General features: G+C 42.1%; 1 long non-coding RNA gene across 1 annotated transcript; it reads left to right on the top strand.

The window, feature by feature from the left end:
- The first annotated feature begins 13,002 nt into the window (after positions 1-13,002).
- LOC139082838 (uncharacterized) lies at positions 13,003-24,218 on the top strand. Its single transcript, XR_011539132.1, has 2 exons — positions 13,003-13,442; positions 23,281-24,218. It is a non-coding gene; the product is annotated as an uncharacterized lncRNA (long non-coding RNA).
- The last annotated feature ends 941 nt before the right edge of the window (positions 24,219-25,159 follow it).

Raw genomic sequence — 25,159 nt, 5'->3', positions numbered from 1 at the left:
TAACCGGAGGCACAAAAGGGACCTAACCTCATCGAGGGGCCAAAGAAAAAGCCCTAGGCGGACCACTTCACCTCCCCTTCTCTGAGTGGAAAGAGTCACCTTTCATGGGGAGACAGTCACTCCATTAGCAGCATTTGGGGTCAGACTTCTCATTTTTTTGAAGGTAAAAATCTCTGGAAATACAAATCTTGCCCATGCATAATTTCTGGCATTATTATATTTGGAATTTGAGAACAAAGAGACCAGACTTGCTTTCAAGAAGGGAAAGATGATTACCTGTTGGTTAATTTTTTTTTTTTAAAGATTTTTAATTTTTTCCTTTTTCTCCCCAAAGCCCCCCGGTACATAGTTGTATATTCTTCGTTGTGGGTCCTTCTAGTTGTGGCATGTGGGATGCTGCCTCAACGTGGTTTGATGAGCAGTGTCATGTCCACGCCCAGGATTCGAACCAACGAAACACTGGGCTGCCTGCAGCGGAGTGCGCGAACTTAACCACTCGGCCACGGGGCCAGCCCCCAACCTGTTGGTTAATTTTGTAAAGGAGTAAGATGCTTTAAAATACGATGTGGGGAAATGAAGTCCAAAAAGGTCCATTATAGACAGACTGAATTCTGACTAAAAGGACACGGAAGCCATCTCCAACTGGAAAGGCTTTACAGACGCAGCGGAGAGGAACGCTCAGTAGCTGATAATTGCACAGGATCATCATTTCTTACTGAGTGGCCCCTCATCAAGGGAATTTCCATATTTCAAAGCCAAATCCTTAAAAAAAAACAACAGAAAGCAATGTTTTGACATCCAGCCATTATGAAGGGAACACATTTGGCAAACATAAGTCTATTTTTTGCTAAATTAGGGGCAGTGAGTCTGTATTCTCACCACCTGAAAGAATACAGTCAACCTCCCATCAAGGCAGCCTATCCGTGGTGGCCCAGGCAACCTGATCTCATGTACCATAAGGTCACTGGTCTACATGCACCCCTCCCTGATGGTCTCAGTTCCACAACGTCTTGCCATGATAAATTAAATATCTATTTGAATGACTGGACTTTGTACCAGAAACTTGTACACAGATTTCACAGCACTTTAAATTTAGAATTTAGAAAGTTTAAAAGTGGATTGTAGAACGAAATTTGTGTCTTTGTGTTAAAATGAACTGCAGGGTTTATCACAGGGGCATAGTAACAACATTTAGTTCCTGTTCCTCTTTCTCCACTGGCCACCTGGCTTTTCTTAATCTTTTGAAGTTCATCTAATAATAGCCAATACTTAGTGAGCACATACAAATGTGTTAGGCACTACGTTAAAGCCTTTATTTCTGTGAGTTTTTGGATTTAATTCTCATAGCATCCCCATGAGGTATAAGATGTTGTTATAGCCACTTTAGAGATACAGAAACTGAGGCTTGGTGAACTTGGCCAAGGCCACCCAGCTCTACCGCCAAAACTGAGCCAAGGCAGTTTGATGCCAGTGTGGGGTCCTCATGGGCGTGGCATGCTGCTTCCCGCAGGTTTGGGCAAGGTGGACTGTGTCAATATTAACATGCATCTCCCCTGATTACTCAGCTAATACCCGTGCCATGGGATGCCAATATTGTCAGTCCTGATGAATTTTGCCCAGTTTTCCTCCTTTTAGTTTTGCCTCACTCATTTATTTCCTGTTTCCAGAATTGTTTGTCTTACACAATATGTAGTTATTATCTAGAAACGCTCATTTTCTCAGTGTTAAATGAAACTCATGTCATTGTTTGATTTATCATCCTTGCTGTTCCAGCTTGCCTAGCTTCAATAATACAGCTTTTACTTGAGCTGAGAGGCAGACTGCAGAGGCAATAACTCGGTATCTGTTGTTTACATATCGATGTGTGAGATCTACAAACTGTAATGGTGGCATTGGGGCATGCGGTATCTGTGCTGGCCTTTCCCTTATTTTTTCTGAACTGGTGACACGAACCACCATCACCTGGCTTGATATTTTCCTGGAGCAATCTGATAGTTGTAGAAAGATCTAAAATGCAGGGGTCTTTCTTTGTTTCTTTTTTTTATGGCTACTCTTCCTTCAGACGAAGCTGTTGTACAACTGGTCTCCAATTGGGAACATTCTGTTTAAGAAACATAAAAAGAACTTAATGGTGCAAAGTATATTTGGGAACAATGAAGTAAAAATATTAATGTTTCATGTTCATTACAGCATTATTTATAATAGCTAAAAAATGAGAATAATGCAAACGTGCTAAATAAGGGATTGGTTAAATAAATTATATGCCATCCATATATTGGAACACCATGCTGCCCTGAGAAGAAGTCATAATTTAGAACAGATTTTAAAGATATAGGAGATATGTTTATGATAGATTAAGTGACAGAAGCAAATGATAAACTAGCATGAGTTATTCCTTAATCCAAGAATTATTTACATGTGTATTTTTTCTTTTCCCAAAATACTGTTTTTTATTTTTGCTCCCATGTTTATTATTGGTTATAGTGTTTATATTATTGTGGACAGACAACATGGTCTATGATATTCTTTCTTTGGAATTTGTTGAAATTTTTTTCTGATTTGCTACAGGCCTTAGTGGCAGCCAATTTTTGTACTGGTATATATTGGCTGCATTTTTATTTCACTTGATAGCTCAAAATTAACTCCCATAGACAAGATTGGGTGTGACATCTTGATCTTTCTCAGATATCTCCCAAACCAAGGTGTGTGGTATTAATATTTGTGCCAGATACTTGTCTGGATTTTAGAATGTGAAGGACACATCTTTGGCCAATTCTAGTATGTAATGTAATGTCATAGCCTATGGGATTAACCATTTTATTTTCTGGGTTTAACATTTTATAATTTAAATATTAATCAAAAATGATGATCTATTGGTTGACCTTGGCTATAGATCAGGATTTCTCAACTTCAACACTACTGACATTTTGAGCTGGATAATTTTTGTTGGGGGTGAGGGTGGGGTGATTTCCTGCTATTGTAGAATGTTTGGCAGCATCCTTGGCCTCTACCCACTAGATGCCAGGAACAAAGCACCCCTTCCCAGTTGTGACAATGTAGAATGTCTCCAGACATTGCCAAATGTCCCCTAGGGGACAAAATCACCCCCTAGTTGAGAACCACTACTAGAGAGAAATGGCAAGTTGCCTTTTAAAACAAGTGACTAAGTGTGAACTTCACTGAGTCAATAAGCACATTTATTGAGTCTTTTATGTATACAAGACACTATGCTTTTACAGAAGCAGTTTTATTCAGGCATGGAGAAAGAGAGCCAGAGTCTGCCTTATTCTCATTAAGCCATCTGTGATACACAACCATATTGTAACACCAGCCTTCACCGTGTACATTGGAGGTAATCATTCTGTCCCCTTAGAGCTCTTGGGAGAACGTGTGCACAACAATCAAAGACTGCTGGGACAAAGCTGTCACTCAATAAACTGTAGCTTTTACTATTATTATTATCCAAACTGCGCTCATGCATATACACCAGGGCCCATTATCCAGCTTGATTAGTCTGCCCCTTCAGCCTATGATACATGCCACACCCATACACCTTTCTGAAATGTTTTTATCAAAACAAGTGAGTTAAAGAAAACGGGAAGCAAACAAGTGTCTGGCCAATAGTTAAAGTTCACGCTCCAAGCTCTCTGTGCATTGGAAGAGTGGGGATTCCTGCATCAGTGTCTGGCCCACTCCTGCTATTTACCTCTTGGGTGGCTCATAGATTCTACTGCTGGAGGAACAAATGGCTGTTAGGAGATTTCTTCAGCCTGGTTCATTATCTGTTTTAAACTATCAGGGCTCCATCCGAGCGGGCCAACAGGAAGCCTGCTTTTGATTTAACAGTGCTCTGAACAAGCTCCTTCTATGGTTTTCCAAGAATTAATTACAGAGCTTAGTGAAGGCGCCTGCCGCAGAGTCCCACGGATGGCTTTATGAGCAATTACAGCAGCCGCATTGATGCCAGCGGAATAAGAATTTCCTTGGAGGACGGCTTGGAAAGAGAGAACTGGCTTTGGAAGTATAGGCACACGGGGTTCCCATCTATAGCTTATAGGGGAATTTAAAGTCACAAAGCAAGAAGAGATTGGTCACTGTCACACTACATCTGGGTTATTGGGCACTTGTAGACCTGGGCTTGGGTAATTTGACTAAAAAAAGAGAGAGAGATCGTTTTGATATGCAGAAATGGGAGCCCTGTGGAGGGGAGGAAACACCGAAGTGCTCATCAGGGAAGAGTGCAGAGCCGAGCAATGCTGGGATCTAGCTGCATGGCCGTGCAGAGTGGAACCCTCTGGACTGCAGTGCCTGGGGATATAGCATATCCACACAGTGGCTCTAAACCAACAGCAGCGATCGAGAGAGCTCCTCAGAGCACGTTTACTTAAGGAAGGCAAACTGAATATTGCTGGATTCCTTGCCAAAAAGTTTCAGTTGGCTGTGTTGGCAGCATGATATGGCAGGATGCAGAGGTGGGTCCAGTGGGAATCCGACTGAGAAAAGGTGGTTTCTTCGCTGAGCAAGGGCTGTAGGAGCTTTCCTGGGACCAGTGCCAGCTGTCTCCTGCAGGCAGGCTCCCTTCTTCCTTGGACGTGGATGGAGCTGAAATGGCTGTCCATAGCTATTTAGTGAACAAATGAAGTAACGAATGACTCGGCACTGGTAACTTCACAATCCAACCATTTTTAGCATTTTGAGGAGATTAGAGTGGCGGGAGGACCTCAGCCTCCTATTCATGATGGTGACGATGGTAGATTCCAAAAGGGTAGAAATTTTAATATAAATATCTGCCATTGCACTAGAAGTTGCATGGGACTCAATTAGAAGTTCTCACCGAGAACCTGTGTGTCCCCTCTCTCCTTGTGTCCAGGGCTGTTGGATGCTGGGTCCGCTCCAAGACATGAAACTTAGTTTTCCAGTAACAGTAACTAAAGAGCGTGGCCTCTGGGACTCTATCGCACTTTCTGGTTTTGTCTGGTGCCAACATTTTCATGCACGCAGAAATCCCATGCTTGCTCCTGGCCCAAACATTAGTGAGTTACAAAGGCCTGGGGCCCCTGGCCAAAAGCTTTTACCATAATTGAAAAAATAATTACATTTGCTTCTCTAATTTTGTTTTTCTTTCAGGAGCTGTTTAAAAAATAAATTATTGTCAAATAATCCTTTTGCTCTTAAGCATTTCTCCCTGTTCTTACAAATTTGGGGAACTGAAATTTTGTTTGGATGAGTGGGTCATTCTCACCAGCGTTTGCCAGACAGCCCATTAATGGTCTTGTCCGGTCTCTTGGCTTTCATAGGGGGTAACTCCCAAATTTACATCTCCAGTCCAGACCTTCTTTCTAAGACAGGTTCATGTCTCTAACGTGACCACACTCCCAACTCCTGAATTCACAGCTGCAATTTGGCGCCACCCACAGTCTCCCCCATCTCAGGAAATGGCAAGTTCAGCCTTCTGGATGCTCAGGCTAAAAACTTTGGCATCATCCTGGACGCTTCTCTTTTGCTCTCCCCCACCCCCACCTCACCAGTGTCCAATCTGCCAGGAAAATCTGTGGCTCTTTCTTCAAAATATATCCAGAATCCAACCATTTCTCCCACCTCCTCTGCTACCACCCTGCTCTGGCCCACCTTTGTCTCTCACCTAGATTACTTCAGTTAGTGAGGATTCTGAACCCAATTCCAAGGTGTGTGTGTATGGTGGGGGGTTGGGGGAGGTGGTTTCCCCATGCATCCAGCAAGCAACTCTCCAATGCCATCTTGGTGTCCTACAGTTCAACTCAATTCTGACAGTACCTACCCGGCAATAGCATCAGATTCCACAGGTTAAGGGCTCAGTCCTACAAGACTACCACACCCCACGCCACTTCATAGGTCAGTCACAAGTCCAGGTTGTCACCCAAGTGACCCAGGTGACAACCTGGGCTTGTGACTGACCTATAGATCAGAGAGTCCACCGACTCCTCTTTGGGTTCAATGAACTTGCTAGAGCAGCTCACAGAACGCAGAGAAGGATTTTACTTTATGTTCATATGTTAACGTATGTTTTACTTATGTTAGATCACTGGTTTATTATAAAAGGATATAACTCAGGACAAGCTAGATGGAAGAGATGCATAGGGCAAGGCATGGGGATAGGGTGTCGAGCTTCCATGCCCTCTCTGGGTGTGCCACTCACCTGGAATCTGCACACGTGTACCAGAGGTGGGGGCTGAGGGGGTAGGACTGAGCTCCCATCCTCAGGTGACCTAAAGGGCATTCCAAAACTTGCCTCATTAACATAACAAAAGTCACCTTTATCTCTCTCGTCACTTAGAAAATTCCAGGGGTTCTAGGAACTCTGTGCCAGGAAGGGTCGAAGACCAAATATCTATTTCTTATTATAAATCACAATATCACAATAAGATACTTTAGTATTTTCTAATTGGTATTAGAACCAGTCTAGGGACCAGTCAGCCCAGTTTGGCACCATATTCTGACCCTCACACAGAGCTCTGCACACGGCAGATGCTCTAAAATGTGAGTTGAATAAACAATGAACAAATTTAGGGATTGGCCTTTCCATCCACACAAACCTTCATGACAGACTCCTATTCCAGGTCATTGAAACAATTTAAACTATTTACACATCTTTTAAATTAGGGGTAAATTCACTGATGTTGGTTATTTTAAAAAGTGGGGAGTGAGGGAGATGCTACAGTGGAAAGAATAGACATGGGAATTGGAAATCCTGGATGGTGGTTCTGGCCCCAACATACTGTGTTGGTGTTTCACTTATTCAAGGTACCACATGACCTCACAAACGCCCTTTCACTTGTCCGAGTATCTGTTTCCTTTTCTAAAGAGTGAGAAAGAGGCTGTAAAATCTGGAGGGTTGTTTCCGGTTCTAAATGCCTTTCTTTCTAAGAAGAGAAGCGGCAGTGACCTTTGTTCGCCTCCCTTCCCTTCTCTCCTCCATCCTCCCCCTGCCCTTCCTCACCATCTAAGGGTGAGGCGATGTAAAAGGGTGTATTAGGGGAGGGGTTAAGAGCCCAACTGCAGGAGCAGCGGACCAAGTTTGAATCCAGGGTCTGCTCTCACTAGCTGTGTGACTTGGGGTCAAGTATTTAACTTTGCTGTGCATCATTTCCTCATCTGAAAAATGGGATAAGTAATTTTTACCCCTCAGGGCTATTGTATGGATTTATGAGATTGTGTTCGATGCATTGTAGAAAATGTGGCACAAAGGAAGAATTCGGTACATGGTAGCTGTTACGAGAGGATGCATGGGAAGGGAGAGGACACATCTGGCATTTGAGAAGTGGAATAATGCAGAGGTGGGAGCATCTATGTGAATGGAGTTTTAGAGGTTTGCAAACTGACCTGTAGGGCAGAGTTTCCCAAACTCATTTATTTTATGACACACATAGAAAATAATAAAAGAGTCCTATACCTTTTTATAAAAAAAAAAATTGTTGCTGTTTTTCCCTTCATCCTCTTTACTCTTTACCCATAATAATCACAGCGAAGAATGTGGCCTCTCCATGGTGGGTGGATACATTGTCTAAATGTTCTGTTTCCTGCTCTACGGAACAAAATGCCCACCTGCTTTACAGAGTAAAGGCAGGCCCCTCGAGACTCTGACCTGAGCTCAGTATAATATAAGGTGATGACATTCTCAATCAAAGTAAGTTATTAAAAGAAAAAAAAGAAAGAAAGTCCAGCTGAGTATCTTTCCTCCAAAGCAAAATCATGAACAAAACTGATGGCCTTAAGACTGTATCATTCATGGTGTCTGACAAAGTCCCCTCTCTTTATATAGGCCATCATTAGCCTCCTCTGTTAGATCTGAGTCCTGCATATGTTTAATTAGATGTAATTTTTGGAGATGAAGGAGAAATGATTAAATTATCCAGACTTCAGGAAAACAAAAGATCCTTATTTCAGCTATCCATCAGGCCTTGACATCTAGAGTATTACATACTATAACTCAAATGAAAATATTTCACCTAAAAGTACAATGCCCCTGTCCGTGATATCATTAAAGGAAATCATTAAGCATTTATGTAGCACTTTGTGCCGGAAAAGTGCTTTACAGTTATTTTTATTGCTCACCAAAACCCTGTAAGGCAGGCCCTTCTCTACATCTTAAAACCAAAGCAGAGAGAAGAGATTAAATTACTTAGGGTCCTGGAGAGAATAAGGGACTGGATCAGAATGAGACCTTTGAGTGCCAAAGTCAGCTGTTTTATTTAATCCGCTCAACCATTAGGTTAGAAGTTTATTCATTGTTTAAAGTGTTGTCTGATTTGGGATTGCCTCCTTTTTCTTCACTACCTAGATCATTGATGGTGTAGACCTATGGCATTTACAATCTCTTCCTTTCATCATGAGCATCTCTGAGGAGTGCTAATACTAAGTTCCTGAAGAAATGTAATTAAAAAGAAAAAAGTCAGTGTACTTTAAGATAGGCTTTATGGTGCTAAGATATTCAAAACCCTGGAATCTCTGGGGCTTAGCCCTCATACTAACTTTTGCATTCCAGTTGGAGGGCACTCCTCCATCCAGTGACTCAGGGATCCGGGTTCCCTCCATCTTAACGCCTGGTTTCCAGGGTCCCTGAAGCAGGAAGCAGGCAAATGTGGAGGATGCGTGTCTGTTCACAAGAACCCTGGGCCAAAGTGATACCCAGTCCATCAGCCCTTCTGCTCATCGTCTTTTGGCCAGACGTAGTCACACACCCCTGGACTAACTGCAGTGGCGGCTGGAAGTGTCGGGAGCACGTGGACCATTTGGAGAGCACTAATGCCTCTTATGCAGGCAGATTTTGATTTGATTTCAATTCTCTCTTCTGATCTTTGAATTAGAAATGTTAGTGATAGCATTTATTCAACTTTTGCCTGAAATAGATGACATGATACCCCTGGTAATACAGTCGTGGGCTGCATAATGACGTTTTGGTTAACAACAGGCCACACATATGCTGGTGGTCTCAGAAGATCAGCACCATATAGCCTAGGTGTGTAGTCAGCTGTACCATCTAGGTTTGTTAAGTATCCTCCGTGATGTTTGCACGAGGACAAAATCTTCTAACAACGTATTTCTCAGAACGTATCCCTGTCCTTAAGCAACTCATGACTGTTCTTCTTTTAGGAGCTCACATTTCCTTACACTTTATTATTTTCAAAGTCTTTTCACACATTTCATCACATTTGATTGCAGCAGAAAGAAAATTTCTGACACTCAAGGGGACTGCTGTACCCTTTACGCTTTCTCAGGTTCAAAAGCTGTGGTACCTGGGAAGCTTACGGAGGGCATATCCCGTTAGCTCAATCCTCAGACCTGGTCTCTCACACAGGATTACAGTCAGAGGCAGTATTTATTTCATGACTGGAACCAAATCTTGGTAGACTCTTACCTCATCTTTTGTTCACAACTAGTAACATCAGTGATGGGCTCAGCTTCATCTTGCCCATGTTTGTGGAAACTAAGATTGGAGGAAGGATTGAAAGGAGGTGGGTAGGGTGGGACTGTGTCCGGCAGCCAGGGTAAAACCATACTGTTCCCCAAACTGTGGAAAGCCAGGGGTTGGAAGCTCTTCACAGTCTTATCTCGTATCTTTGTTTTAGTAGTGATGAAAAACATTATAATATGATTTTAAAATGAAAAGGGCATTAAAATGGAAATGAAATGTGAAATGGCATAGAAAGCCATGAGTAGTTGAAAGCTCCAGATTATGGAATGATTTCCTTCGGTGGTGGTGAGGGCGAACTTAGGTTTTGACTTTTCCTCCTAATGTATTTTCTTAAAACACTCTGTCAATAGAGCAGATCGATCCATGGACTGGTTTCTGAGGAAGGCCAATAATGAATTTGTTTATAGACTGTTGGTCAGGGCGCTGCCTTTAGCCTCTAGGTCTTCAACTAATGCCGACAACTTTGACCCAATTTTGGGAGGCGATTATATTTGGCTGGGTTGCTGAGCTCTTTCTCAGAACCTCTTCTCGGGACAGTTGCCAAATGCTCTTTTTGTAACTGTGTTGTAAAGTCTGAGGAAAGTTGTCTTGGGCCCTTGCCCAGGACCTAATGCCCCAGTTGTAGACATACATGGTTGCAATCTTTTTATTCCATTAGAGCTGGAACCAGGAATCACCAACCTTCTCCCTGAGCTCTTGGTAACTAGAAAGGTTCTCTGAAGCCTACCGGTTGCCTGATGAGAAGTGAAGAATTTTACCTCTATATTATTGTAGCAATTCCTTAGTCCAGCGAAGAAAGTCCTTCTCAGTGCTTTTAAAACCAGTGTTCACTTATATAAATTACAGATCTCAAGCTTGATGTGCTGGAAAGGATGGTGTAGCTCCCACAACCTCTATTCTGTCCTTTGACTTGAATAATTTGGGTAGCTTGCTGTTTCTTGCAGTCACATATGTCCTAACGAAGCCTCTGGAAATTGGAATGTATCTAGAATTGTCACTAAAACATCATCAAATTTCACCTCTTCAAAATGTGAATATGATTTTGTTGTCCCCAGAACGTTCATATTTCTTTGGGAATCATAACGATTTTGCCAAAATGTAGCCTCTTCTTTATTTTAAAACAGTGACTTAATCAGAAAGGAGATCTATATTTAGCAAGGAGGGTGAAGGGTGACTCAGGAGGAGTAGGGTGAGGAAAAAAATGAGGTAAAACCAAAACTGTCCACATGAGCCTTTGCTGCTGGGTTGTGAGCTATTCTTATCCTGTCAGCACAATTAATGAAGGAAAAATAGTCCCCAGAAGAAATGTGGCTGGAGGCACGGATCTGCTCTCCCTCTCCCTCCCGCCAAGAGGGACAAGGTCTAGAGAAAGTTTCCCCAGTGGGAGTTACTGGGAAACTGACTCCTTGGCTGTGGGTAAAACTTTCTCTTTGTCAACCTCAGGGGCAAGTTAAGTTTGGGCCAAGAGTGTGCACAGAGCTGCAAATGCAAGGGAGAATCTCTCCCCTCAACTTGTTTACAGTATAGATGGGGAGAAAACATTTGCCCAGTAGAAATGATGACAGGATCTTACAAAGCAGTGGGTAATCCAGAGCTGGCCTGTGAGGTTCGCAGGTAAGAATCCTGGCAAGGGAAACTTTTCTTTCTGGGGTAGGTGAGAAAGACTTAAGGAGAAAGTAGATCCTGGGTGAACCTTAATGGAACGACAGCTACAGATTGATGGGGAGAGGAGGGAAAGACTATGGATGGAGGATGGAGTGTTGGAATGACGGGAGCAAGGCAGCCTGATTGGAGGGAAAGCTTTGTGTTGGGTTGTGGCAGTTAAAATGAAAAGATTTCTTTAGTTATGCCACTTTTATCTAAATGCCGATCACACTTGAATCCACCTTCCATAAAAGTGTTACCTATTGGTTTAGTCTTCCTAATCCAAAACAATATCCAACTTTATTTCATACATTACAGTTAGGTTCAGCTGAGATTTTGGATACTGCATAATTTTTTTGGTGAACTCAGAAAGAGATGAGAGAAAATATGCTAATAAGAAAAATCACCTTCTCTTGTTTTTTAAAAGGAAACCTTAAATCAGTATTTCCATAACATTTCATTTTTTATTTATAATTTGCATACTCAAGTCCTAATTTTTCTTAGGTACTCATAGCAATGGGTAGGCACCTTGAAGTAATAAGAAAACCTTACATTTTACATTCACAAAGCATTTTCACATTTACTATCCCATTTGGGCAGTCAATACTGTTCCAAATTTTGATCCTTCCTGCTCAGGATTTTCCACAAAGTCACAGAGCTTAATAATGGAAGAATCCAAATTCAAGCCCAGGTCTCTTGACTCCCAATCTACAGCCCTCCCCACCCCCGGACCACCCCACATGTTTCAACAGCAGAAGTATCTATTGTATTGGTCAAGAGGAAAAAACAGCAATCCTCTACGTGGATGAGAACACACCAAGCCAGGGGCCCTCACTCACTGTGGTGGGAGCGTGAACTAATAAGCATCCTTTGAGAAAAGCAATTTGGCAAAACATATTAAGAACCTTAACACTATTCCTACTCTTTCACCTAGTAATTCTACTTTGAGGAATCTGTCCTAAGTAATTAATGAGAGACATAGCCAAAGATTTACGTAGAAACATGTTTACTGGAACGCTATTTATAATATCTAACAATGGAGATTAGTTAAGAAGCTTATGGTACATTCCAATGATGGAATATTATTGAAGTCATTAAAAATCTCACTTTTGAAAATTATTGATAAGAAATAAATAGTCATGTGTCACATAACAACATTTTGGTCAACAACAGACCACATAAATGACCATGGTCCTGTAAGATTAGTACTATATAGCCCAGGTGTGTAGGAGGCTACACCATCTAGGTTTGTGTAAGTGCACTCTATAGTGTTCGCAACAACAAAATCGCCTAATGACATCTTTCTCAGACTATATCCCTGTCAGTAAGCATGACTGTGTTGAGAAGGTAAAAAGGAGCATCCTGATAGTGTAGCTAGCAGAGAAAAAAGAAATATACCAAAATGTTAACAATACTGAACTATGGGTATTGCGGTTACAAATAATATTTTAAAAATTTGATACCATTTCCCATGTTTCTATAAAGAAGATGTGGTAATTTTATACTTAGAAAAAGATTGTATTTCAAATTTTAAAAATGGTAAAAGCATTTAGGGGAAACACTAAAAATAAAGAGTGATTAGGGAATTTAAAATCCTCACTTTACCTAGACTGCTCTATAGTCTAGGTCCTGCGAGTCTCAGGTCCTGACAAAACAAACAAACAAACAAACAAATGTAGTTCTAATTTGTTGCAGTTCTAAGGAGAAGATTAAGGATTTATGATATAGGATGAAAACTACAACTGCACTAGAGCATGTGGCAAATATTTAAAGCTAGAAAAGCTTGACTCTAAATGGTTGGCTCACTTCCACGCTCTAAGCAAGTCGTACTAAATGCGTAGGAGCTGGGCTCTTGGAAGCCTCGCTACAAGAAGTTCTTGAAAGTTCCTCTACCATGTAGTCATCTGGCTTCTCCCTTTACTGCCCTGACTTGTTCTGCATGATAGAGAGAAACAGACTCATCAGGGGGCAACATTCACAGCAAGCAAAACCCCAGAGAGATTTTGGAACTTCCTAGGCGAGAGAAAAAGAGGTAGAGAACTGGTGGGAAAAGCAGCTGAAGGATTCAGGGTTAACACTTTGCTTTTTTGAGGAGACTTCAGTCCTTGGAGCACTTCCAGTCTGAACTTGGAGAATTCATCAACAGGAAAACAAACAGCTGACACGCTCTGTATTTACTTGGCCTTTCTCAAGGTTGCAACATAAATTTCCCAACTTTGAAAGCTGTGGAGGCCGAGGAGACATTTTGTGAGTTCAGGGCATTTTCTCCAGTCTGTGTGACCCTCGTGGAGCTCCATTTTGGGAAAATGTAGGCACCAGCCTTCAGGGTCTGTGGAAGACAGTGCAGGTACTGTTGGACTCTCCTGGGGCAGACAGTGGGGGGGAAATGAGAGTCGGAAAACCTGAGTTCTAATGAGAGCTGCTGGGCTGCTTTGGAAAAATCCACTCATGCCATGGAAGCCAAAGCCCTGAGCCTTTCTTACTGGATGAATCCACAGCAGACTCGCCATGCAAAATGCCCAACGGTGTTTTAGTAAAGTGGTGTCTGACTTGTAATATAGCTCGATCAATTCTGGAAGCAACCTTCTTCACCACCACTGGAATATTTGTGTTCTCACTCCCAACATTTCCAATTAGCAGAGAAGCTAATGCTGGAAACTACCACATATAATCTAGAAAAAACTGTCAACGCAACATTATAAAAATTGAATATGTGTCAGGAGTGGATTTAGATTCTTTAGGTTAATATTATTTTTGCTATTAGGTAATGAACTGACAATTTACTTGCACTGTGTGATTAGGTTAATTTACTCCAGGATAATCTTGCATTTTAAAAATTAAAAATGGTTGCCATATCTTCTCATTATCAATCAAAGTAGCACTACAGAAACATCGCCATTTTGTACTCAATTGTGCTCTTATAGGCAGCCAAATAAGCACTAAAAATGACAAATTACCATGCTCGGGTAGACTCTCATGTTTAAGTACCTACAAATAACTGTCCATTTGTGAATGGTTAAACTTAATCAATTATTATCCCTATAAGCTAGATAACCTCTTCATAAATAGAAATCTACAAATAATATTAGAGCAGTTTAAGTCTTATATATAATAATGCCGCAGTATGTAAAAAAAGAAAAAGGCTCACACACACAAAAGAAAGCTCAGTAGTTTATCTTTCTTTGACCTTCACAAATATAAGTGCTCTGTCCACGGCTCTATAAATTGTTTAAGTCCTTTAATGATTCAAATGTGCTGATAACGTTCCTGCACTCACTGGAGCTATCTTCTGTTAATATTCTGAAAATTACTTTAATTAACCTTATTTCATCTTGTAGTCGTTATAGAACACTTTTATATATTTTAACTATGCATTAATTTGTTTCATCATTAACCTTGGATTCTGCCCTTGGTAATTATGGTAATTTATAATTTGGGTTGAGCTAGGTGCTAGTGCACTAGAACAATATATATTGTGGGTTCTGTCAATAGCTGGAAGAGTCAGAATTCTTTAGTTTATAGGGCACAGAAAAAATAACTTGGAAGGGTGGAAATCGAGGGAGCATGGTTCAGCAGAAAATTCCCAGGGATGGGTTTTATTTGGCCAGTGACTGTGACGGAAGAGCAGGGAGTCACGTCCCCACCCGCCTCACCCCGACTCCTCCTCCTGGGATCAGAGAGGGAGGAATCTGATGCAGAGGAAGAGGGCAAGGGGGAAAACCAGCCCCCAAACAGTGTCCATCATAATAATTAATCAAATTTATTTTAATATTTAATATTTTAATATGAAGAGCAGCTACTATGCCCCTACTCTGTCCCTTTCATTTCAGACACATCCAAACAGCCAAACACTGCCACCAGATAAACTGAGTCCCGGATTTTTACATCTGCATCCCCAATTTGTCACAACTTTCAAAAACCCAGGTCTCGACCCTCACTGGTTTTTCTAGAAATCCCATAGTATCCAATTCAACACCCCCCTGGCATAGGCACAGTGAGGCCACAGGGATGAAGATGCCAAGTTCCCTGCCCTCAGGGAGTTGATGGAGGGGCAGATGTTCAGGTGCAGAACTCATCAAGCCAGGTCAGCAGTGACGGGAGTAATTTGTGAGCATTCATGTCTTTTCTCTGGAAGTGCCGTGGTAGGCCAGAAGAGGGCGAAATTAATTTCAGCGCAGGGGACCCAGCTGGAATCACAAATGCTGCAAAGAGCTCATTCTTCCTGATTCAACCAGGAGTCTGTGTGATTAAAATTCTCAGTTCTGCCCTCTGCGTATTAACATTGTCTTCATTTGAGCACATGATATTTAGCGACAGGAAATGATATCACATGAACCACTGAAGATAGTCTTCATATCTTAAGTATTATGTCTTGTAGATGTCAGATTGACATCATTTGAAGAACCAGTGCTTTCAAAGAGAATTAATTCCTTCTGTTTAGTCTTCCGAGGCCCAGTGGTTTTCAAGATCTTGGTCTGCAGTCAGCCCCACTCTTGATGGAAGATTCTTATATACCCACAGAGACCATGGAGGAAGCAGGAGCTGGACTAGGAGGTTATGACATGCCAGGGGTGAGCCATTCGAAGATACCCATCCTCTGATGGTACATCTTACATCTCATATTGCTGCCATGGTTGAGGGGGGTGTATCTGTCTATAGGTACCCAGCAGAGTGGATGAAAGGTGTTATGTGAAAAGGAAAACTCTTGAGTGGTAAGAGTTTGGGCCAAGTCCTTCCTGGTCTAGGCAACTTTGCTCCTACATATAAGGATGAGTAGTGAGGGGCAGGGTCTACAGTGAGTGAGGAAGGGGCACCACCGTATTACAGGACTCTCTCAGATCAGGGAAAGACCTTAAAGATCACTTCAATGCTCTTCTTTTACTGACTCTCAGGAAGATTGTGACAGGTTCACTTGTCACAGAATCAGAATTAGAGCAAGACCCCAGGGTCCGGGGGTGGGTGAGTGGAAGCCTTCATGGATGCCATCATCTTTCCTTGTGCATTATTTCTTGAAGGCTAACTATTTAACAAACAACCGAAATCCCAGTGGCTTAACACAACAGAAGTTATATCTTGCTCGTGGAACCGTTTACCGTCAGTGTTTGGTGGGCATCTCCATGCGGTGATTCAGGGACGAAAGCATCTTTTATTCTGCAGCTCCCCCATCCCAGAGGTCTTCAGAGTCAGTTGTTGGACTGAGACAGGCAGAGAGGGGGAGCAAAGGATTGTGTAGGAGAAAGACAGGAAGTGGGGTACCTCACTTCTACTCACATTCCACTGGCTGGAAGCCATTCACAAGACCACACCTTACTGCAAGTGAGGCTGGGAAATGTAGTCCTGCTGTGTGCACAGGAAGAAGATGGGATGGGTTTGGGCAAGCACACAGCAGTGGCATTTTCAGTCTCTGGGAGATTCATACTGAGTAGCGGAGGGCACATGATCTTTGCAGGTGGATGGACTTGGGCTTGGATATTGGTTGTGTGACCTTGGGTACAGAATTCACCTCTTCCAGCCTCAGTTTACTCAGGTGGGAAATGGGGATAGCTTGTGGGGTCACTGTGAGAGTGAAATGAGATAATGGATGTAAAATGTCTATGTCACATTACGTTCTCACCTCGTTTCTATAAACCATTGGGACTAAATGGAGGGGGGAGGAGGAAGAAACAGAATGACTTCCTGTATCCCATTTTGACCAAACTCAAGACTGCCAAGCAGGGCCCAGCTGAGTCCAGAAAACCTGCTCAATTAGATGCCAAGAGTGGTGGCACATTCCTCCATCTCTTGCTAAATTTCAATGTACTGTAATTCATTCTAATTGACCAAGGACTTTGAAAGGAAAAAAAGAAACCCCACAAGCAACCATTTTATTTGATTAATAAAAATTCAGTCACTTAGCATGCAGTTCCAGTAGGAGTTTTAAGCCTTCATACTCAGTCTGAGACTGTCACATCTAGAAAGCAGTGATTTTAGTATTTTCTTTTGAAAAAAATATATTTCTGGAGAGCAGTGAAAAGAGATGATCTAAATAGAAGTGTCACCTTTCACTTATGGATTTTGGTTCTCTCAGTGACTCCTGCTCGCAGGAGTGAAGAGAACCCCTTTCTCACCATTGGTAAGACCCTGAAGGGAGGACGTGCTCTGGTCTCACTGCATGCCCAGGGCTGGGGACATTAACGGCTTCAATAAACATTTGCTGATATTGAATTAATAAAGAAAGAAAGACAGGTACACAGCTAATAATAGTGAAAACAACCCTTTTGCCTGAAATATCAAGATTTGGGGGTGGGAGGACACACCCCTTCATTTTAGTTTTGGATTCCCCGAATGGGTTCTTCGATTGTAAAGCTAACAATGAAACGCACACACGTACACACTCCCCAGAGCAACATTCTATAGGGAGGTAAAACGAAGGAAGGGGAAGCCTGAATGTGTCCCTCTTTTTAAGGCACTGTCCTTTAAAATAACCTGCCAAGCCCAGCTAGTTAAGATGAGAGGCGACAGCATATTGAAAGTAATAAATAAGACGACGTCCAGGGCTCAGAAGGTTAACAGTTTTTTCAAGAAATTATTTTCCCAAGTCCAAGGGTAAAATGGCGCCTGAAATCACAAAACGTGGTCCTGTAGTGCCCCCTGGTGCCTTTTTCCTGGAAGTGACAAAGCCTGTGATTGTGCTCTAGTCTGAGCACAATAGTCTAATGACTATCAGCGTGATGCTTGATTTACTGATGAGTCTGGGACTTCCGGGGGCCGGGCGTACTTGGAGGGGGAGCGGGGGACCAGAGGGCGGGGAGAATCCTTTCTTTCAGCCCTTTTTCAAATGAGTTATCTCCACAGTGTCAAAATAATTAGTACATTAATACTGGTGTGAGGTTTAAAAACTGAAGCCATGTGTTATCTTGAAAAAAAAGCTCTTTCACCTCCAAAAAATTATCCACTTTTTAAAATTTTTCAGAAGGCAGATTATTAAGCAGTTTCTTTTGCCTATTAAGAGGTTCTTTCTAAATCAGTTGGACAGAGGACAGTTTTTAATTTCAGAGATTAATTATCACAGGTAATAATTGAGCCATTCTTTATTTTTTTTCTTGAGACCCATTCATTTAATTAAAAGATATGCGGAATGAGTCTATAAAATGAGAATGAAGATTGTGGACAAAATTAAAATATTGTAAAAGACAGCCTTTTGTCATTAAAAAGTATTGTTGAAATTTGTTTCAATAAGTGTTCATATTCCTAGGAATGGGGAACTAGGTAAATTACACATATTTGGCAGGAGGAAGTGGTGGAAGGTAATCGTGACGAGTTTGAAGTTGTTCGTTATCTATTGATGTATCTGGCTTAACTCTAAAGGATACAGCCCAAATTGTGAAATGTGGTGAAAAAAGAAGGGTCTTTTCTTCTTCTACCCCCATCTGTGATAATGGACCTCAGTTTAATTCAGCTTGCAGGTGTTTAATGTGCAGGTCCAGGTGCCAGGTACTGTGGTTGGCTGTGGCATAGTGGGGTCCATCACCTTCAGGGGCTCCAGGCCCAGGAGGGAGACATGCTGGCAACACCTGCCATTCCCAATCTATAGGGTGGATGCTGGGCTGGAAAGAGAGCACGCAGAACGAGCCTCTAAGGATGGAGGAGTCAGGGGACGCTTGCCTGGAGGATGTGATCTTAGGAGACAGGAATTAGCCAGGTGAGAAAGAGGGTCAAGGGCATTATAGGAATAGGCACTGACCGGCACAGGCAAAGGAGCCAGTTTAACCCTTCTGTCTAGAAGGGTGTGCGAAGGGAAGGAGGGATAAGCCTCAAGAGGGTCTCTGGTGTGCTGTACTAAACCGAGGAGTTTTATAACCAAAAGCCCTGGGGAGCTCTGGAGGGTGTAGGCAGGAGAGCGACATGAGCAGCCGGTAGCCTATAGAGGGTGGGTTGGAGGGGAACCAGCTGAGACAGACAACAGATTTTCAGTGAAACAACAGCGTGTCATCTCCAGTTCTCTCTCCTGGCTTTGTGTGCACAGTCACTGATGCTCATGGAGATCCTTATAACGTGAGGAGGGAGCTCAGAGGAAAGAAAAGGCAGGAGCTTTGGAACTTGATGGTCCTCATTCAAACCCTGGCTTGGCCCTTGCCAACCTGGGCATGTCTCCTCACCTCCTGACCTCTGTCAGTAAATTGGGCACAATAATACCTGCTTTACAGGATTGGAGAAGGCGTATGAGATGTGATTGGCAGAGGGGCTGCCACATTGCAGGTGCCCTATAAATGGTACTTAACTTTGCTTAAGTGAAAATGATTCATAGCATAAAAGCTACACACCAAGCCCCACCCCTGTACGTGATCTCACAGCATCCTGAAACCATCCCAGTGGTGCGGTTCTGTATTTTTATATGATTATACAATTACTGTCGGCTCTTTCTTCTGACCTGTGAGCCCCATGAGGGCATAGGGGCTTTTGTCACTGGTCTACTTTGTCACCTGGTTTAGGTGCACCATAGGTGCTAAAAATAGCCATCAACCCAAATCCGGAACACTGACAATGAAATGCTGGCAGCATGTGGAGCAACAAGGACTCTCATTCGTTGCTGGTGGGAATGAAAAATGGTGCAGCCACTTTGGAAGACAGTTTAGAGATTTCTTACAAAGCTAAACATGCTCTTCCCACACGATCCAGCAACTGCCTTCCTTGGTATTTACCCAAAGAAGCTGAACTTATGTCCACACAAAAACCTACACACAGATGTTGATAGCAGCTTTATTCATAGTTGCTGAAACTCAGAAGCAACCAAGATTCCCTTCGGTGAGTGGATGGATAAATAAGCTGTGGTACATCCAGACAATGGGATCCAGTGCTAAAAAGAAATGAGCTATCAAGCCATGAAAAGACATGGAGGAACTTTAAATGCATATTGCTCAGTGAGAACATCCAGTCTGAAAAGACTACGTATGGTATGATTCCAACTGTATGGTATTCTGGAAAACTATGGAGACAATAAAAAGACCAGTGATTGCCAGGGGTGGGGTTGGGGGGCGATGAGCAGGTGGAACACAGAGGATTTTGGGGCCAGTGAAAATATTCTGTATGATACTATGATGATGTGTGCATGTTATTATATGTTTGTCCAAACTCATAGAATGTACCCCACCAAGAGTGAACTGTAATGTAAATATGGACTCTGGGTGACAATGATGTGTCACTGTAGGATCATTGATGGTAATGAACGTACCACTCTGGTGGGGGATGTTGATGGGGGGGAGGCTATGCATGTTAGCAGGGCAGGGAGCATATGGGTAATCTCTGTACCTTCCTCTTTATTTTGCTGTGAACCTAAAACTACTCTAAAAAAATAGTCTTAAAAAAATTGCCATCAAATGAAGGATAAAGGAGAACACCTGGGGACAGCTCTGCCAACATCTCATCTTGCTGGGGTGATGACAACACTAAAAAATGGTAAAAGAACCCTCTGCTTTGGGACAATATTTTCCATAACCCTATGATTTGGGGACTAATAACTTGTTTTGGAAAGTTCGTTGAGTTAGAGGCATTAGTGTCCTCTTGGTAACCAGGTGGGAGGACAGAGTAATGGTTGAGAGAGCTGGTTTCCGAGTCCGGAAGACCCAGTCCGGAGTCCAATCTCATTGCAAACTTCTTGCCTCCATTTGCTCATGTGCAGAGTAGGGGTGAGATGCTTTATTTGCAGAGTCATACGAGGATTAAACACAGTAACCCATTAAAGCCTTTAGCACACACTCATACCTATTATTATTGATTGTTGAATTTACTGATGAAAAAACATCTTTCAGCTTCTGGTTCACTGTTCTGTAAGGCAGGAAAGACAAATAGCAGTACTCACATTTATTCTCTGCAGCAAAGACAGACTATCCTGAACTCAGCTTTAAATTTAAAAAGAATCTTAAAAACAGTAATTCCTTTTGCATCACTAAATTCACATCAAAACTTAGTGTGTAGACAGAAGTTGTAGAGAACTGTAATTAGTTAATACTTACTATGTGCTGTTTCCAGGTTTCACATAGCATTCTTTGAATGTATAATGTGTATACGTATTTTCATGAAATAAAGAAGTTAATGCATTTCTCTTTCTCTATAAATATAAATATAAACATACTTATTTATTTTCATACAAACATGAAAACAATGAAAGACTGGATGAGTTTGACTACATTCCCAGGCCAATCCTGTGTTGGTGCCAGGACTAAAATCTTGGTTTCCTGGGGTGTTTTATGAGCAACTTTTGGTGTAGTTTAATTGTTTGTGCAATGTCTTCCTGTCCTTCCTTCTTCCTTCTTTCCTTCCTTCTTCCTGCCTTCCTACCTGTCATCACTCCTTCCTTCTTCCCTCCATTCGTCAAACATGGGTTGAGGGTTTGCCACATGCCTACAGTGTAGCAGGGGCTGCTGACGCAAAGACAAGCCCATGTTCTGAAGGAGGTCAGGGTCTAGGGCAGAGGTTGTCAGAATGGTGTCGGGGTGAACTCTATGGTGTGTTTTAGAAATTTGGAACGATGTTTTTGGTGGTCACAGAAATGGAGGGGGTGGTGAAAATATTCAATGGACAGAGGCCAGTGTTGCTGGAGGTCCCTTATACATAAGACAATACACACGACAAAGGATTGTCCTACCTTCTGCACAACTGTCAGATGTCCTGCCAGATAGGTGAAAAACCTTTTTATAATTATCTGAGCCTACTTTTATATTTAAACAGAAAGGTTTAGAGTTTAAAAATTGTTTTTTGGCATTCTGAATTTTACACCATGAAAATGAAGAGAAGATTTTACCTGGTTATATTCAGAGCCTTACTAAGAGTTTCTCTGCTCTTAGTATGGGACAAGCACTGCCCATGGCATTTGAGTCACCGACATAGCGTGCCTCTGTGGTCCACACTCTTAGCTGCAACATCCGTGGGGGATCCACGCAGAGGAGCAAGAACTGGCTGCAGCCTCATGTCTTCTCGGACTCATGCTGGAGTGTTTACTTGTTGACTATATATGTTTTACTACAAATTACTTTCATTTTTATATTACAGATAGGGCATTACATTGATTTTTGCTGTTGGTGTTAAACTTATGTATTTAAGTAGGTTATGCATGAATTTCACTTCTGGAGAGAAAAGGAAGGTGTTATAGAAGATTTATTATGAAAAGGAGTTATAGGGTAAGAGGTAAAGGGTAAGGACCACTGATGGGAGGAGAGAGATGGGAAAAGAGGTCAGCATCAGCTTCATGCTGGAGGGGCGAGTTAGAGCAGGGCCCCTGGCTGGACCGGGAGCCGAGACGCCAAATGAAAATCGACTAAAGCACATTAATTTAAAATGCTGCTAGGATTGACATACTAACCAGAAAGAAAAAATCATAAACATTCAAGCCCAAATGTCTTCTAGCTAGCATCAGAGAGTGGTAAGAGCTCAATGCTCTGAACTTGATGTTGCCTTACCTTCCTTGAACCTCAGTTCCCACACCTGTAAAATAATGGGACTGGGTTCAATTACCTGTCGGCTGCCTTTCTTTTCTAAAATTCTATGAATCATCTACAGCGGCCGTTCTTACACTAAATCTGCCTCATTTTTCTTAGATCCTGATAACGAATTTGATAAAGAAGTTTGGATTTTGTTTCATATTGTTTTCCAGTAGAATTTTTAAGACTGCTTTTAAAAGATAAAGATCCGGCAGAAGGTGAAACAAAACTCTGTAATTTCTATAAATCCGCAATTGTATGGAATTTTTACTCAGCATAAAACTACTGAGCAGAGTTTAATGAAGATGTATGAGTTTCAAATCGAGCTCTGCTGATCATTAGCTGTGTGACCTTAAGCTAGTTGCTTAACTTCTCTTCTCAAAATAGGAATAATAATTACCCCTAGTACCTATATTAATAATAATTATCCCTAATAAGTACCTCTAGCACAGTGAGATTTAAATGAGATAATGCTTATAAAGTACTTAAAATATACCATGCCATTCAGTTTTGCAAAATGAAAAAATTCTAAAGATCTGTTGCACAACAACGTGAAAATACTTAACATCACTGAAATGTACACTTAAAAATGGTTAAGATGGTAAATTTTCTGTTATTTTTTTACCACAATTTTAAAAATTGGAGAGAGAGATATATATATCATGCCGTGTACTAAGTGCTTAATAAATAAACTGTACCTATTATCATGCTACTTATTTTTGTTTTCAGGTAGGTCTCAGCCTGCCCGTACATTTATCCCACAAACAAGGACCATGGGCCTGTATGCAAGACACCTGTACATAGGCGGGGCAGATCCAGAGAATAACAACGCTACTGACCTCAAGAAGCTGAGGCTCTAGAAGGGGAGAAAGAGGCATAAAGAATTGCCACTGAGGGTGTGAAGTGCTGTAGCAGAAATGTGACCAGCAAGCTCTGGAAACTCTGTGGAACAGCTTTATACTCTCTGAGTGCTTATTGTGGGGAGACTCTGGGGTAAGGGGGCAGATAAACAAGGGGAACAGTTGGAGATGGCCTTCTGGAATGTTTGGGGCCTTTGTCTTGGAGGACAAAATGGAGCTGGCCAGGCAGAGACGATGCTTCTGGATTCTCTGACATGGTGACTGGGGGAATGCTGGCTCTGCCTGTGCCACTGAGATGGTTACGCTGGGGATAGATGAAAAAACCTGCACCTTAAACACGGCAACAGATGCCACCAGAAGCGAAAAGGCTCAGCCTTGTTTTGCTCAAGGAGGACCAAACTACCATAATTTAAAAATGCCACCATTCCTTCCACTGAAGCCAGGGCTTATTCATCACTAGGAGCATATGGATCTGCGCCCTGTGCGTGCCACATGCGGTCCCAGCGGGGAGGCGCGCTGTGCCCATTGCTCGCTCATGCCTGTGGGCCCGGCCTTCACAGCATCTAGAAGCTAATTAGGATGGCATTTCCATCTACTTGCAATTCGCTAACCCAACTGGGGGCAGACAAGCTCCCTCCCACCCCCACCCACGCGGCTGTGAGATGGGATGGGGAGTGATGGGCCTTCCCTGTGCTTCCCCCACGAACACTTGAGTTAATCTGCATCTGGGCCTCATGACTCAACAAATTATTTTGTGCATGTGCTTTATTGCAGACTAGTGGTTATAATAAAATCAGTTCTATTCCACATTATTGGTTCATAATTAGAATTACGTGAACAAAACAGATACAATCTCACCAAGTCTTCTATGGCTGAACAACTGAACTGATGCACAAATGCTTCTGGTTTGTTTTCACTCTAGTTTCATTTTCAGGTTGTTTTCAAAGCCCTTGAAAAAATAAGACCTATTTAAACTGAATTTTCCTACAGCTCTTAGGTAGGGTGACTATATAATTTAGCATCCAAACTGGGACAATTGTGAAAGTGAAGGAGAAGCTATTAATAATTAAGCCAGTTCAGTGGCATTAGCCAGAACTGCCCCAGGCAAACTACCATGGGTGCTTACCCTACTTTTAGAGGCAAGCCACCCGTCTCTGACACTTGTGGATTTGTCTTGCTAAGCAATGCTACTTTCCTAGTTGTTTTTTTTAAATGTTAATTTGGGGCAGTAAATTAATTTTGTAAATTAAAAATTTTCCCTTGCTGTACGGGTGATACTGTGCAACTTCAGAACAAATTTGAGAAATTAAAATGACAAGAAGCAGGGGCTAGCCTGGTGGCACAGTGGTTAAGTTTGTGCACTCTGCTTCAGTGGCCTGGGGTTCACAGGTTCAGATCCTGGGCACAGACCTATACACCACTCGTCAAACCATGCTGTGGTGGTGACCCACATACAAAACAGAGGAATGTTGGCATGGATGTTAGCTCAGGGACAATCTTCCTCACCAAAAAAAAAAAAAAAGTAGTAATGACAAGAAGCAAAGAGTATATTGACATCAAAACATATATGATTGCTTGAGACTTTCTTTGACAAGACTACTGCAAGGGGTGAGGGGAAATCTGGGTCGGGATTTCTTTACTCCAAACTTGTGACCTGGACCAAAATATGAAAATGTCCTTATCTTAACCTAAGGCATGGGCAACTTTCACAAAGTAATATTACAGTCTCTCTCCATTCCACAGAAGTC

The sequence above is a fragment of the Equus przewalskii genome, chromosome 4 (genome assembly GCF_037783145.1).
Source record: "Equus przewalskii isolate Varuska chromosome 4, EquPr2, whole genome shotgun sequence".
In the NCBI taxonomy this organism is placed as follows: domain Eukaryota; kingdom Metazoa; phylum Chordata; class Mammalia; order Perissodactyla; family Equidae; genus Equus; species Equus przewalskii.
This window is presented reverse-complemented; position numbering and strand designations above follow the sequence as displayed.